This window comes from Strigops habroptila, chromosome Z (assembly GCF_004027225.2).
Source record: "Strigops habroptila isolate Jane chromosome Z, bStrHab1.2.pri, whole genome shotgun sequence".
NCBI lineage: Eukaryota > Metazoa > Chordata > Aves > Psittaciformes > Psittacidae > Strigops > Strigops habroptila.
The window spans coordinates 64,295,396-64,311,071 of record NC_044302.2 but is presented as its reverse complement, the minus strand read 5'-3'; the positions used below and the strand labels follow the sequence as shown (position 1 = coordinate 64,311,071).

Here is a 15,676-nt window from a genome sequence, read left to right as displayed (position 1 = left end):
ATTCAACATGCACGAAAGTCCCCATGTACAATCAATATTGACCCAAAAAAGCAATCTTTCTTTACTGCGCTGTCCATGCTGCTAGGACCTGGTTACGCAACACCGAAATCAACTGAAAGTATTCATTAAGAGTTAATGCAGACCAAATTCTATTGCAAGCTTTTTCTTTTGAAGTAGAAAAGGAGGTCAAATGTAAATGCAGACCTACAAATCCTCTTTAAATTAATCATGACTTTGCACATAAAGCACCCATCACACTATTTACACATACTGTCATAGTAACTATCCTGCTTACAGCAGAACCGCCCACAGATTTTTAACCAATATACATCAAATACCCGTTGCCCATGTCATTGTTAGTGTCCCTGGCCTACAGATGTCCCTGAAAGTTCCACTCCTCCAGAATAAAATTAGCTACAGATGTCTCTCAAGTTGTTTTTGCTCAATGAATGACATATATTGTGAAGAAAAAATACAGTGTTTTGGATAACATCGGGAAGCATCTGTACTGTTTCAGTGACAAAGAACCTTTCCAGATTATGATGAAAAGCTTTAATGGTTAAAGCTCAGAAGAGGAACTGACAAATATGTGGAACAAAAGGGTGGGTAGTTGAGCCAATCTCCAGCACTCCACTGCAGATAACTCCAAGTCTTGCCGTATACTGGGTACGAGTCTCAGACTTTATCTACATGGAGAAATCTGTAGGTCAAACAATGTTGGTATTATTATCTCAGTAGAGCTATATCAGTATAAATCCTTGCATGAACACTCTCCTTCCTGACTAAGACTGCTCATATGGGAATTTATTCCAGCATAACTATAGCACTATAATTACATCAATATAGTCCTACTGGTAAAAATTCCCATCTGGAAAGTGCTGTCAAAATTACTAGAAGAAACAATACCAATTCACCTTAATTTGTTCAGCCACATTTCTTCACTGCTACTTCTGTACATAGAGAAAGGAAAATAAATTCATTCTCTATGTAATGCTGAAGGGAGAATTTTCTACCTTGCCTGATATTATACATTTTTCTGTGTCAACAGTAATTGCTATGAAACTTCATATCAAGAATATGGTAGTTTAATGTAACTCAGCATCCAGAGAATCAAAAGGCAATACAGACCCCCAAAAAGACTCAGTAGAGCTCAGTGAGCTATGATTAAGAGGGAAAATGGCAAATTTCCCATTGGCACTAATTAAATGTAATCACAGCTGACAAGTAACTGTTCTCCCTAGGGGCTTACTGATTCTGTTTGAAAGCTCTAATTCCAGATTAAATCAAAGTACAAACAGTTCCAAAAGGCATCAGAGGTAGCATGGTCACTACTGAATTATTCAAATATAACATCAGCCATCTGACACAAATCAACTGATTTCTTATCTGGCCAGTTCTTGTCATAATGAAAACCCCTGTTCATCCCAGCTCAATACCATTCTTCTCCTCTGCCTGCACTCAGTAATTTGCTCCTTTCTCCACAGCCAGCAATAAACTGTGGAGGTGGAACAATGAACTCTTTCATGGCAAGAAAGAGAACAAAATAAAATCCCTTTCACTGGACATCTTTTGCTTTTGGTCTCTCTCTTTTCCTGAGACAACGGTTGCCTACTCATTTTCAGAAAAGAGAGGGATAAAGAAGAGATTATTAAAGTTATAATGGTCAAAGAGGACACCCTTTTCATAGCACATCTCTTACCTACACAGTTTCAACATTCAAAGAGCTGGAATGACCCTGATCAATTATAAGCGGGCAACTGCTTATAAGTGCTGGAGGATCACTGCAGGCAGCTGCACATTGACACCATCTCTCCTTGCACACTACAAGGTCTCCATGCTCCAAGTTGTTGCAGCGGGATGGGTGTGTACACCCCCGATTGGGACTGTGGATGGGCTGATACAGGCGCAGGACCCTGCCATGCTGGAGCGCGGGCTTGGGGAGTGAATCCAGCACTCCTCACCTCTGTGCACATGCAAGCCCTGTTGCACACCGTATAAAGTCATGCACTGATCCCATGTGCTACAGCAGCACTGTGCAGGCACCAAGCACAGCTACAGCATGGCCCATTTGCTTGGCTTGCCAGACCCACTCTAGTGCTGTCATCATCATCATAAAACATCCCTGACCAACGTAAGTCTATACTAGTAAAACTACAAAGCAGAGACCAAGCAAAGCACTGAGGCTCCCCAAAGCTGCCCGTTACCTCCCTTCAAAACATTACCCTAATCACTAGGAATATCAGTGGAGCTCGTGTTGGGTAAAGGAGTTTGCCCACATGGAGCAACTTGTGACACTGGAGCTTTCTTCTCTCTTTCAGTGGTGCATCAAAAGGTCAAATAATCATATCCATAAGGATTCCTGGATTTTTTTTTTTTTAACAGGATCCCAACAGAAGCTTACAGTTTTAATTACAGCTGGTAGAACTGAAATCTGTATTCCATCCTCTCCATCCCAACGATTTTTTTCTGTAAGTTTTTGATTTAAAAAATATGTTCTTATTGTTCCCCGGAGTCTTTTCAAACGCCTGCCATTCTTTAAGGACAGTGTCTAGGCTGTCGCAAGGGCTTTGCTTAAATATTAATTTATTTTCTCCTCCAACATATTCTTTCATTAGAAGAATATTTTGTCATTTACTACATGGTCTGGGTCCTCTAAGAAGTTCAGCAGCTCCTGAAGTGTGTGAGTACTTAGCTCCTCATAGGGGAGGCTCAAGACAGCATCCCTCGGGGAGCGCGGAGAGGGAACTGGGAAAAGGCTGAATGCAATTCCCATCCAAGTGAAAAGCAGATGAATAGCTGCCATGAGAACAAAGGCTGCACTTGCTGGCAGAAAGAACTGAAACTAATCCAGTGTTATGGGCCTGGAACTCTGATTCTTCTCGGAGCATCTTCACATTTATATTCAGCCTCCCAGACTGGAAAAGTAAAGGAAAAGGGAGAGCGTTTTATGTCATCCATGAAGACAGGCTGGTAGCCCAGGCCGCCTTATACATCTCTAGCTTTGCTGTTTAGCATTTTAGGAAACATAAGCCTCTTGGGTTTCTACTACTACCAGTCATCCCTTTAGTTCAAACATGAGAAAAGTGTTAGGATTCCTTATCTCTGGTAAGGACCCATATGAAAGGTGGTCAGGAGAGCTCAAGAAGATGACTTCTTCAGCTTAAAGGGTGACTTCCTTTTTAAAAATCCCAGGAAATTACATCCCCATGTTTCCAGCTTACTCCACACCTGAAGAAAAGTCTGATGTGAGAGAAAAGTTAGCAATGCAAAGTCAAACACTGACAGGTTCATAAATGTTAGAACAATGGTAAGAAAAATTCTGAGTGGAAAAAAACATATGCAACAACATAATTAAAGGTGCTAGCATAATGCATAACCTCAAGGGGCCTGAAATGAGGCTGCCCCAGCAACCCCAACTTTTAAATACTAGAGATTTCTGTCAGCTTTCCTTGTGGCTGTATGGAAAGCATAATTTTTTAAAAATCTGACTTCAAAATGCCACAGTTACAGCTACCGTGAAAAGGTATACTGATTAGCACTCGCTTTTGAACTTCATAAAATAACCACAAAACCTTCTTCCTAGAAAACATAGGTCTTAACTCCCAGCTCTTACGTTGTAAAGCTAGTCTGATTGCTGATGCTTGGGAGCCACAGCATTTCCAGTTATGAGAACTGCTTCTGTAAGCTTTTATCGAATTTAGTTAAATTCTGCTGACCTGATGAATGAAGCCACTATTGCTCCTCACAAATCTACCAGCATCTTCTGTCCTTTCTGCAGACATGAGTGTGTACCAGGCTCAGGACTACAGCAAAGGGAGTCTGCTGAACTAAAGATGGGTGACTCTCTGTGATGTACATCTAACACAGATTCACAGACATATCTCCGGCTGTTTGGCTCCTACAACTCCCAAACTCAGGACGTTATCTTAACAATCCTTGTTTCTATCTATGGGATTTGCTAGCTTGGTTGTAGGTGAAACTCCAACATGGAGAGATATTACTAATACAAAAAGACATATTTCCCATTAAAGTTACTCAGCGAAAAGAGAGAACCAGCTGATGTCATTAAGACTCACAAACTGGACATTGCCACCACTAACAGATCTTAAAAAACCAGGTCATCCTGAAATACTTTGAAAGCTTCTAAAACAAGTGCAAGACCAAAGATGACAAGGTCAGCATGCCTGAGTGTTATTACAGTATTTTGTCATTTGTCACTGCTTTCAAAAGGCTTGTTGTAACAGTTGGGTGATTTCAGTCACATACTGTGACTTCTTCAGGATAACCTTTTAATCTCATGAGCTTGATTTCTTACAGTATAAAGTATCTTAAAATAAAACAGAAAAGCAGACTTTCAATAGTTAGATCAAACTACAAGCTTCTCTAATTTCCTCAAAAGTTCTAGGAAGCAGAATACTGGATTTTGTGTTGTTTTAATGATCACAAAATTCCTAAAATTAACTGCAAGACTTATCTACTTCGCTTTCAAATACAATCTCAAATCCAAATTTGCCAGCTAGGAAAAAAAATCATGTCAGGGTCACTGGGAACTGAAAAAGTATGAAAATTAGGAAGTATTCATGTAACCTTTGAAAAAGCAGATGAAAAAATCTTTAGTGAAACACTGGAGCTCCTGAGCCAAGGGAAACTGATGAAGATGGTGCACAGATAATTTTCAGAAAAATCAAAACTGTTACTAGCAGATGCTGAGATTCTTCAGTGGGTGGTAAACACTAACATACAGCTCCTGCCCATTCCGCCAACCAGCAAGAGTTCATCTCATATCAGACATCAATCTATGTGCGGATTAATGGTGTCATGATCCCCAAAGTTAGAATATGCTGTAAGGCTTCAACAAAGTTTTTCATTTCAGTAATACAAGCAGAAGCATAAACTGAAAATCGTGAATATTAAAAAAAAAAAAAGGTCATCATTGGAGATGTAGGTGAAAACCAACACATTAAAATCTGCAGGTTTAGATACTCCAAAATCTAATCTGGCATAGTAATTTTCATTGCATATCAGATATACAGTGACTCACAGTAATTACAGGCATGTAGACAGAAATAGAGACTATCTGCAAATAGGCTGCATATCAATCCAATATGAATATAAGCCTTTGCAGCTGATTTATTTTTATCCTTTGACCCTCTGAGGACATGTTAAAAGCGTATTTTAATATCGTGGTTTCTAGAAAGTGAGAAGCTCAGCACTAATTTAGAAATACAACTTGGGAGTAAATTGTTATTGAACACACTGTTTACTGTCATAGTGCATCAAAACATAGTCATAACTCTTCAAAAAGCAGATGAGAACTTGCTTTGATAGTAGCTAACATTTGCTGTCTTTCAAGAAAAGTGCAAGGTGGTGAGTGATATTTGTTAGCAAAAATTACCTGTAAACTGAAATAACATTCAAATTCTATCTCTATGACCAGTCACTGTGCAACAACCCTCTTTGGTTGCTGCTTCACTTCTGGCCTCTCAAATCACAATACAGAGAAGGTCCCAGCTACTGCTTTATACTATTGATCTTTCTTGGTACCTTCCTGTAAATATAAACATTATCTGGGGAGTCTGGTACCATGCACAGACATGTGGCAAAGTTGTCAAGCCACTGATTATTTTTTATTTGTTTGTACTTGAAAATCACTGCTTCAGAAGTGAAATATAGCTTTACTTGTAAGCTAATCTCCAGCGATTATTATATTTTGTCTCAAAGATTATGAATCCTTGAACTGTATTTTAGTTGATAACAGCAGAACAAACCATGTCATGTACTCCTACTCCCTTTATCTTAGTATATTCACTCTGTAGCTCTAAATTAAAAAATTACTGTAGGAGAGCTGACACCAGTGCTGTCAGTGCTGAGAGTTTTGTGTAGTAATTGCAAAGTGTTCAAGAAACTCACCTGTGAGGCTTGCCAACGAGGAGAGCAGAGCTCTGTCTTGGTGTCATAATATGGTCCTAAATGGGGCTTTCTGCAGCAGAAAACTTGTTCACTTCATGTGTTGGTAAATATCACAAATCAGTTTGTGAATCCAAGATTCCTCTGTTGGGCTTGTTATCTAAAACACAAATAAGTGTATTCTGATGAACTGTATGCACTTCAGTATATGCTCTATATTACTCGGCTTTGAATAGCTTTGGGGCGACTGTGTGCCTACTCCCAAGTGAGTAGCAGATGTCCTGGTGTGTTTTATGCTACTGTTTATATTTTTCTTTCTATTTTTAGTTTCGCTAAATGCATGTCAGTTCTCCTTCATTAGTTCCATAGCTTTCTCTGACTAAATATGAGAATAAAGCCAAAGTTTGCTATCTACATCTAAGGAAAAGATGTGAATGAGAATTAGTACTTCTCATGTATGCACCTATGCAGGCTGGACAAATGTGCTGACAGGAACCTCATGATGTTCAGGAAGCGCAGAGTCCTGTGCCTGTGAAGGAACAATCCCATGCATCAACACGTGCTGAGGCCACGCAGCTGGAAAGCAGCTTGACAGAAATGGACCTGGGGATCCTAGTAGACACCAAGTTGAACATGAGCCAGCAATGTGTGCTTGCAGCAGAGAAGGTGAACAGTATGCTGGGCTGCATTACGAAAAGCGCTGCCAGCAGGTCAAGAGAGGGTGATCCTTCCCCTCTGCTCAGCACTGGTGAGGCCACATTTGGAGCACTGTGTCCTACTCTGGGCTCTTCAGTACAAGAGAGGTATGGGTGTACTGGAGAGCCCAGCAAAGGGCCACAAAGATAATCAAGGGACTGGAGCACCTCACATATAAGGAAGGGCTGGTGAGAACTGGGACTGTTGAGCCTAGAGAAGAGAAGGCCTGGGGGGAAAACTGCTGATGTATATAAACACCTGAAGGGAGGGTGTAAAGAAGATGGAGCCAGGCTCTCCTACTTTCCCCATGACTGAGCATTGACAAGCAGGATACCCAAGGGAGTTTGCAGAGTCTCCATCACTGGAGATACTTAAACGCAATCTGGACATGCTCATGGCTAATCTTCTCTAGGAGATTCTGGGATGGGCAGTTGGAGCAAATAAGGTCCCTCCCAACCACAGCCATTATGTGCTTTGTGATATTAAGATGGTCCACAGGATTATTTCTGCCACCAGCCCCTGTGACCTACCAGATAACTCCTTCAATTGATAGGGTGTGACCAGGGCTCCACACGGCCCTTTTGTTATCTTTGCACTACCTCGCAATAGGTTGGCTTCCCCTGTGCTCCACTTACACACTTGATATCCTGTTAGTGTGATGTAATTTAACACTATTCTGACCACAAACAGGCAAAGAGAGAGGCACTTTTATACAACACAATTAAAAGATGTAATGTTTAGATATAATACAGTAGCATGGGGATGGAGCGTGACATCTAGTGATAAAAGCAGGAAAAGAAGGAAGCATGACAAACCTTCCCAAAAGGCATTTCAGATGTGAAAGTAATAAGGACATGTATCTACTCTCCAAAATACAGCAGCAAGTAAAAGGTAGAGAGGAGAAATCAAGCAACATATCATACAAAATCCACTGCCTACACTGTGAGAATTAATTTGAAATTTTGATTAGGGCAAGAAGGAGAAAGCAGAGTGTCCAGACACTGGCACGAGTAAAACGCCACCTAGAAGCAAACACAGCCCACTGGGCTCTGCATACCTCTTCTCTGCAATTTCAATCCTGTAACCTGCCAACAGACCATTGATTTCCTCTAACACCAGCCCTGGTTTATGACTGTAACCTCCCTGAAGACACCAACCTGCCAGCTTGGCACAAGCACCTACAAGCATGACTAATTTTACAGCTGAAATGAGCAGAGTCATCACATAAAGGGGAAACGGGTGCCAGAAGTGTGGAAAGCCTTCCACCACCCTCCTGCTCAAATCTGGACATGAGAAAAGGCAGCAGTTTACAGACAAGCCAACCGTTTGTCTGCTTTTGTTCCTAGAGCACACACCAGCACTGCTACAAAACAGCTGCAAGCTGGAAAGGGAGTCGGCGCATTCACATTCATCTGCTCGGCAATGAGGCAGGCCAGAAGTGCTCACTAACTCCTGGCTATTGAATAGCAGCACCAAGGCAATCAGAGAAAAATATAAAACTTGAATCACACTGGGCTTGAATCACACTGGCTCTCTCTTTATAAAGAGAGGTAAACCAAATCAACCAAGCAGCGTACGTGCCAAGCTCAGATTCTAAGTCTAGAGCTACAACATTTTCATTTGGTGTGGCTGGCTTTTAATTTTTCAGTATTTCTGCTAATGTCTGCAGGGCTGTCTTAAAGCCTGAGCAGAGACCCTCCATACTAGTATGAATGAAAGCAAATACATTGAATGTGTGGCTTAAACGGTGGGGTTGTTGTGATTTCTGTATCACAGGAGGGGACATACATTCATCGTGACCCTCTACGAGGGAGGACTGCATCGCTTTATGAAGATAAGAAAAGAAGTAGATGAGGAAGGAATGTTCTGGCCACCAAGTGCAAATGGGGCAGGAATCCTGGTAGGCCACAGCCAACATGAGAAAGTAGATGACAGAGCCATGCTCTATCTTGCCACTGCCTTTCCATGAAACTACTTTCAGTAAGTGTTTATTGAAGAGACATCTTAGAAGATCTCCATATACAGCATCAACGAAAATCTTCTGATACACTGCCAAATAGAGAGTCCCCAAGTCACTGGGGCCATGCTCAGCATCTCCACAGAAATATCACTGGTATCATATTTGAAACCTTTCCCTTCTTACCTCATCCCTATTTCCTGTGCACTAGACTCATCAAATCTAGGCCCAGGCTAGAAACCTACAAAAGGATTTATTTTCCACTGAAGTGTAGCTCAGGCAATACAGCTTAGCCCATTTGAGAGACTGCTAGAGACTAAACTGAACTAAAGCCAGCTAAGCTGGTTAGGCAGTGGGTAAGCAAATACCATGAGGATTTTCCCATCGTACTATTGAGCAAACACAGAGGAACTGCTGCTAAGGCAGGACCTTCCCTGCTGCTCCCATAATACCACCTTGCCGGCAGTGTAAATTAGATCTCCAGCAGGCAGTCACCAAAAGGCTGCCCTGAACCTATTCACTCACAGCTCACCAGTCATGGGCAACCCCCTGCATCCAAATAAAGGTCTGGCTGCCCTCTCCTCTCTTTTTGCAGAGTCCCAGAAATTGAGTTTGTAGTAAAAGAAACCAACGTAATTCCACGCAGCACTTGGGATAATCTTGCTGTGCAAAGGGAAGTGATTGATGCCCAATACTCAGCCACTAAACACTTAAGTGTCTTTTTGAACAAGGTGGGATTTTATGACAAAAATGTTCATGTCAGCATGGTTTTCCGTAGTAATTGCTCTGAGAGACTGAAAATACAAGCTACACTAAGAAAATCTGTAGGTAGAATTTCTATATATTTTATGTTTTCTTTTCATTAATACATTTCATTACTTTATATTATTTTGATTAACAATCTTCAAAATGTTCTGGGATAGACAACCTCAAATGTAGAGGGTAAACACAGTTTCCTTTAATAAAAAAAATTGGTATTTTTTCCCAGTGTATAGTGCACAGGAATAAAGATTATAATATCTTCATGGTTTGGATGCCCTGATGCCCTGAGACTGTTAACATAGGTTTATATGTTTTGACATCTTTGCATCTTTGGTACCTTCCTTTAGAAGTACTTATATTCATTATCTGCTAGCCATAAAATCAGACTCCCCAAAAGAGAACAACTGGTATTTGGTATCTTCTGCCCACAGGTATTTCCACAGGGTTCTGGTTTGGCTCAGTAGATGCATTAATGTCTCTGTCCCTCTTCTGTTGTCCTAATTGTAAGCATGCAATACTCAGTATTGTTTATGTTTTGCTCCACTACAGTCAGTGAGAGTTTCACCACCAATTACAAAAGAAGGCAAGTTACATATGTGGTAATATACCAGCCCTAATTATATTCCTCCTTTGTCACTTGTCTTTTATAATTATTTCTTAATCGCAGTTACATCATTTTAACTACTTTGGCATCATCATTTTGAGACTGATGACAATCACATTTGTGTTTCTCTTGGTTCTTTGAATGACTCGGCCAATTTTCTAAGCACCCCTCACTTTCCTTCCCCTCTGCCTGGCTCTATCAACACTTGGCTTCAGTTCCACTTTCCTCATTGTGGCTCCAATACAGATGAGCCTGCAGGTCAGCTAACTGGGCTATGCACTTTTTGTCTCCAGTGAAGTGGGCCCCCAAACTGGATCTCAGTATTGTCCCACTTTATACCTGGGGAGCAAACAGAAAGCAGCAGATAGGACCCATTAGCTGGTGCTTAAGCAAACAGACATGTTCAATTAGTGAACTTACTGGCAGACTTCCAGTCTGCCTGTATGCATCACACTGCATGTACACACCCCACCAGGGTCCCCAGGTTCCCCATCCAATCTCCCTTCTCCCTGGTGACTCCATCCTGCATGGCAGCACTTCCAATCTTAACTGTCTTTTTTGTCAAATATTGTGCTTTTCCACTGACATTAGGAAAGCAATTTTGATCTCAAACGGTTTCTTAATTTTCAAAGGCCATGGGAAGAAGGTTGAGATTGTGAAGGTAATCAAAACAAATTACAGTATGCCAGTGTTCACGTTAAGGCTGCAAAAAGGTTACAATGCAGACATCTGTTCTTTGTCAGAGAAAAGTTTCCCTTTACACAAAGTCTGCTATGTTATACTGACGGATCATTCCTGTTCCAACAATGTATCACTGGTACTACTATATTAAAACCTCTCCCCTACTCCTCTTACAAATCAAAGAAGCCACACAGAGTTTTGTCATTATAAAAGTGCTGGCACCAGAACAGTCTGTAGCACAGAGTCAGAGATAACATCACCAAGACACACCTGCAGCATAATCCTGCTACGCAGTTATCTAATCCTCAATTTGGCCAAAAGGCATCTGAAAAATAATCTCAACATTAGCAGTTGTACTTGGAGGGCTTATTAACAGGCTGTCTACTTAAATATCCACTAGCTGTTTTTATCACTTTCTGTGGACTGCAGTAAAAGATTCCCAAGTATAAAGCTATGACTTTGAAAAAAGAAAGAGGACACAAATATAATTTTAAATTATTAGCTATACTTTAGATGCAACTTTCTTTTTTCTTTTTGAAATCAGACTTCATGGACCTCTTTCATGCACTGTATTCATCTTTGTTTCATATTTTATGAGCTACAGTAATAATTTTCTTCAAAACACTGTTCAGAGGTATACTGCCTCTGTCTTGCGAAAGCTGGTTCCTTTGTAGCAACGTAAAGGAAAGAAATGTTTTTAATATTAAATTACACTCTTGGGTTTAATTATGCTCTACTGTGCTTTTCAAATGTTGAAGTGATGAATCAAGTGAAGTGAAAGTGTCAGAAAGATAACCACTTCCTTCAACAAATAACTTGACTAGTAGGAGATAAAGGAAGAGATCAGGCTAACATTATGACATTCAATTACTACTGAAGAAAGGCACCTGACGACTGGATCTCTTGCCAGGAAAAACTAGTTTCTCTTATGTGTGCCTAGGTGGAACACACTGAAAAGAAGGTTTTCTCCAGTGCGTACAAAAGCCGTACCTTGCACAGCTTCTTTCTGACGAGATACTGATGGTAGAGAGAAGGTCTTGTGAAAAAGCACTGTGAATGTTCTGGAAATGCCATTACTGTGACCTTGTAGACTCAGAATTCAAGGACCGCAATTTCCACAGGACTAAGAATCCAAAGCCCCAAGAGTTCCGTGCAATGTGACAAATTTTCAATAATCTCCTCAGTGGCTATCTAGCTTTAAAATCTGCCTTAGTCATAAACTGTGTGTGAGACTTAAAAAAATAATATGGGCTGCTAGAAACAGAGGATAATAGGAAGGTTATGAACAGTGGAAGCCTAAGAGTAGGAACAACGCTAAAAATTCAGAAGCACATAAACCAAGTAAATTAGCCTAGGTACTGAAAACCTAACAGGATGCAAAGATATACAGGATGCTTAGACATACTGCAAAAAGAAGCAAGAAAAGACAATTATAGTCCAAAGAAGTAATTCCTTGAAGTTCTGGTAAATTATACATTTTTCCATACAAAAAATGTTCATGGCATAGTTTTGGGGCTTTTTTAATTAATTAATTGTTGAAATGCTTATTTTACAAAAAAGTCAGTTGGCATTTCAGGCCTATGATGACAGAGTATGCAAAACAACTGATGGGCCATGGTGAATGCAGCCAAAGTGTCTGCAGAGGTACCAGTGGCATTGCTCAGGATAGGCCTGGAAATCTCCGTTACTACTTAGAAGATTGAATGCCAGCTCTCAAAGGAGATTCTCCTTGGCTCTGCAGTTTTCAAACTCCAGATTATCAAGCAATCAAATTTATTCAGTGGCAGAGTAACTAAACTGTCCAGTGTCTGCCAATCCACACAATTATAACAGTGATCCTATGCTGTGAAGAGACTAATACATATCAGTAAATTTGCTTCTCAGGATTGTACAATGTCTAGAAATAGATGTAATTGAGTTTGTGTGAACTAGCATGGGTGGTCCAGACTAATCTTTTACAAGGAGTACTGTAAGTATTGAAGCAGTCTCCTAGGGATTAAACAAATGGTAAGGCACCTAGGTTCCTGGGGTCCTTCCTGGCTTCTCCTGCTGTCATAACATCTGCCCTTGTCCCAGTCTCTTAGGTCAACAGGTTTGACTAAAGTTAGGTACATAAATCCTAGGTACATACATATTTAGGTACTGATCTGCTTTCTGGAAGCATTCAGTGTCATTCCCACTTTGTCCCAGTACAGCAGGCCCTCTTCAGCCCAGGAGAGAAATGCGTCTTCTCCTCAGCAGCTGCGGCTTTCTAAAAGAAGTAGTGAGTGTAATGAGACGAGCAACAGGAAAACGGCTATGCATTTTATGTATCCATATTATAGACCAATGTTGTGATCATTGGATTTTTTTTTTTTATTATTATTTCAGATTAAAATGCAAGGGAGCATGCAGCATTACCCAAAATGACAAGACAGTCTGCAAGTGAACCTTGGTAGACAGTTCTCTATTGCTGTCATCTGCATTCCCTTCTGTATCATCGTCTTATATTCAAGTCCAGGTAAACACCTATCTTTATAAACAATTTTTCTTTATTATTTTATTTTAGTAACTCTACCAAAGGGAAGAGAAGTTAGAAACTGATGCCATCAGATACCTGGAATGGGTCAGGAACACATAGACAAAGAAACCTCCTATCATTGAGAAATGAAGAGGTAGGTAACATTAAGTTTCCTCTAGGCTTATGGTGCCTTTGGAGTGCAATGAAGGAAATGCTTTCTCAGATTTGATAATTTTGCATATTCATTATGTTTCCAACTGCACTCTCAGCAGTGACTGCATGCTTTTTCCGAAGTATGTTACTCCTGGAAATGAAACATGAATGACAAACTGACATCTTGATGAAAATTATCTGCATTTGTTTACATTCACAGGGCTTTTTAAGTAGACTAGGTTGCAGAGAGTTTAAAGACTTGCCAAAACAAGCAGACACACACTTGTGAAAGGAGCCTGAAGCAATGGCTTGTGGGTGAAATATCGTCATGAATGTTTTTAAGTTCACAATTTAAGTAAACATCTTCTGTGGATCCACAGTAAGAACACTGGACTGGCATGCAAACAATTCATTTGCAGAAGCCCAAACTGGCCACTACATGAAACCAGCTGTGGAAATTAGACTAATACACATCTTGATTTTCTTGAGTTGCTACATACCTCTTAAAAGTCACTTACGATTTTTTAAAGCTTTTAGGAATTTTGGCTAGATGGATCTCTAAATGTCATACCCTGGATACCCTGAAGGACATATTAGGCTCATGTTCAAGGTTTGGCTTATAGGAACTTTGCCAAACCATCTTCTTTAAAGGCTATCTCAGTTTGGGTGTGCACCAGACTGCTAGCTTCTTTGGAGAAAATCTCTGTGTGAGTTACAGAAGAAATATCAGGGATACAATGGAGACATTTTAGTTTTCTGAGTGCATGCACATCTAGTGTTACCTATAAATTTGGTGTTACCAGCTAATGAAACCCTACTAATGACTAACTATGTGGTTACAGAGAACTGCCTATTAAGTCACCTTAGAACTGCAGAAGGTGTTATGGTGCCATTTCATATACATGCATACGCTACAGCACATCAAAGTACTGTAACTGCATCTTCCACATGCCTCAGAACACTTTAAAAATCCAGAATAATAAGCAGGATCTCAGAACAGTGTTACCATTTTATCTAAAAGAGGTGCATTCAGTTTCACTGAGAAATTTTTATACCAGTGCTTTCTGAGGGTGATATGCTTTACACAATATAAACCAAAATTTCAGTTGGTCCTTATTGTCCCAGTAAAAATCTAGATTTGCAGAGAGAAATTACCCGTATACTGATCACTTTTCATTCAGTTTGGCAGGCATGCATGTGTTTGTGGACATCATTTTCAGATTCTTGAGAACTGAACCAAAGCTCAAACTCCTTTTAAGTTCCCAATACTGAAGCAAGAGGAAGGAGAAACAAGAGAAAGGGTGTATTAGCCCCCACCCTGTTACTTCTCTTAAAAAATGTATTGTATGTAAATGTATGTCTACCTAAAGTGTCAGAACATTCTTCATGTTTATTTCACTTATTTCAAAACACACAAATATTGCTTTTAAACTATTTTCCTTTGAAGTCAAATTGTACTTAATAGTTTTTGCAACAAATACTATTTTCTTCGCTCTACAAATTACATGGAATGTTATATACCCATATCTAGCTCCAAGATCCAAATAAAACTATAAATAACACATAATACAGAATGTAAGTAATGCTATAAAAGAATAGAATAATATAAATAACTCTTAGAACTGGAGGCTATCAACATCTTATCCCACAAAAGATATCCTTCACTCTCAGTGAAAAGGTAGCATAAATCCCTACCCCTCAGTCAAGCAGTGTTGAAAACTTAAGAAGGAAGCAAATTTTCAAAGACCAGTAACTGAGTAATGCTTCACATAATTCTATAGTCTTCTGAAGTTAGCAGAACTCATTCTAGTTAGAAGGGAACATTTTTATCCTGATATGCAAGTTTCAACTATGCCTTTTAAATGCCCCATATTAGCCCTAAAATAAATTTGGCTTCTATACACACAACACCCTGGAAACCTGTTCATTACAACTTCACTAGTATTGCATGAGTCTCCATATTGCAGCAGATGCAAAGCATTTTCCTTTCTATTTCATTGATCCAGTCTTAGCTCCAGGGCATAAGAATTCCTAGGGCTCTTTTGTGTGAAGGATCTAAGCAGATTAAAAGAGTAAATTTCTTTCATGGTTCCACCAATTCACATTCACAATTTTCATTCTCTGAGGACATTTGCTATAGGCTGGTTTTGACTCAATAGTATGGTACTCATGGGGTTCCCACAGAACAGCATATGAAAGTGTTGGGGTATAGGAAATGGAAATTAAAGATATTTTCCGAGCAAATTGACGAATTATGCCTGAGCTCTTTCTGTCAGCAGGGAAAACAAGTACAGTATTGTCCTGAAAAGTCCTGTGAAGAGAGAGTTAAAGTTGTGTTGTTTGTGGGTTTTGGTCTTTTTTCCTTCCTCAAACTGAATGAGGACATTCATAGACCACTACTCAGGGGTGTCCTGCC

General features: G+C 40.0%; 1 protein-coding gene across 12 annotated transcripts in view; it reads right to left on the bottom strand.

The window, feature by feature from the left end:
• Positions 1-15,676, bottom strand: part of TMC1 (transmembrane channel like 1) — a 131,061-nt gene that overhangs the window by 108,128 nt on the left and 7,257 nt on the right. For 9 of the 12 annotated variants that reach the window (XM_030470029.1, XM_030470030.1, XM_030470020.1 and 6 more), the window contains one exon: positions 5,911-6,067. The gene's annotated coding sequence lies outside the window, so the exon portion shown is untranslated. Of the gene's footprint in view, positions 1-5,910; positions 6,068-12,738; positions 12,859-14,415; positions 14,488-15,676 lie in introns of those variants that run through there. The other 3 variants (XM_030470024.1, XM_030470019.1, XM_030470021.1) reach the window with 3 other exon arrangements.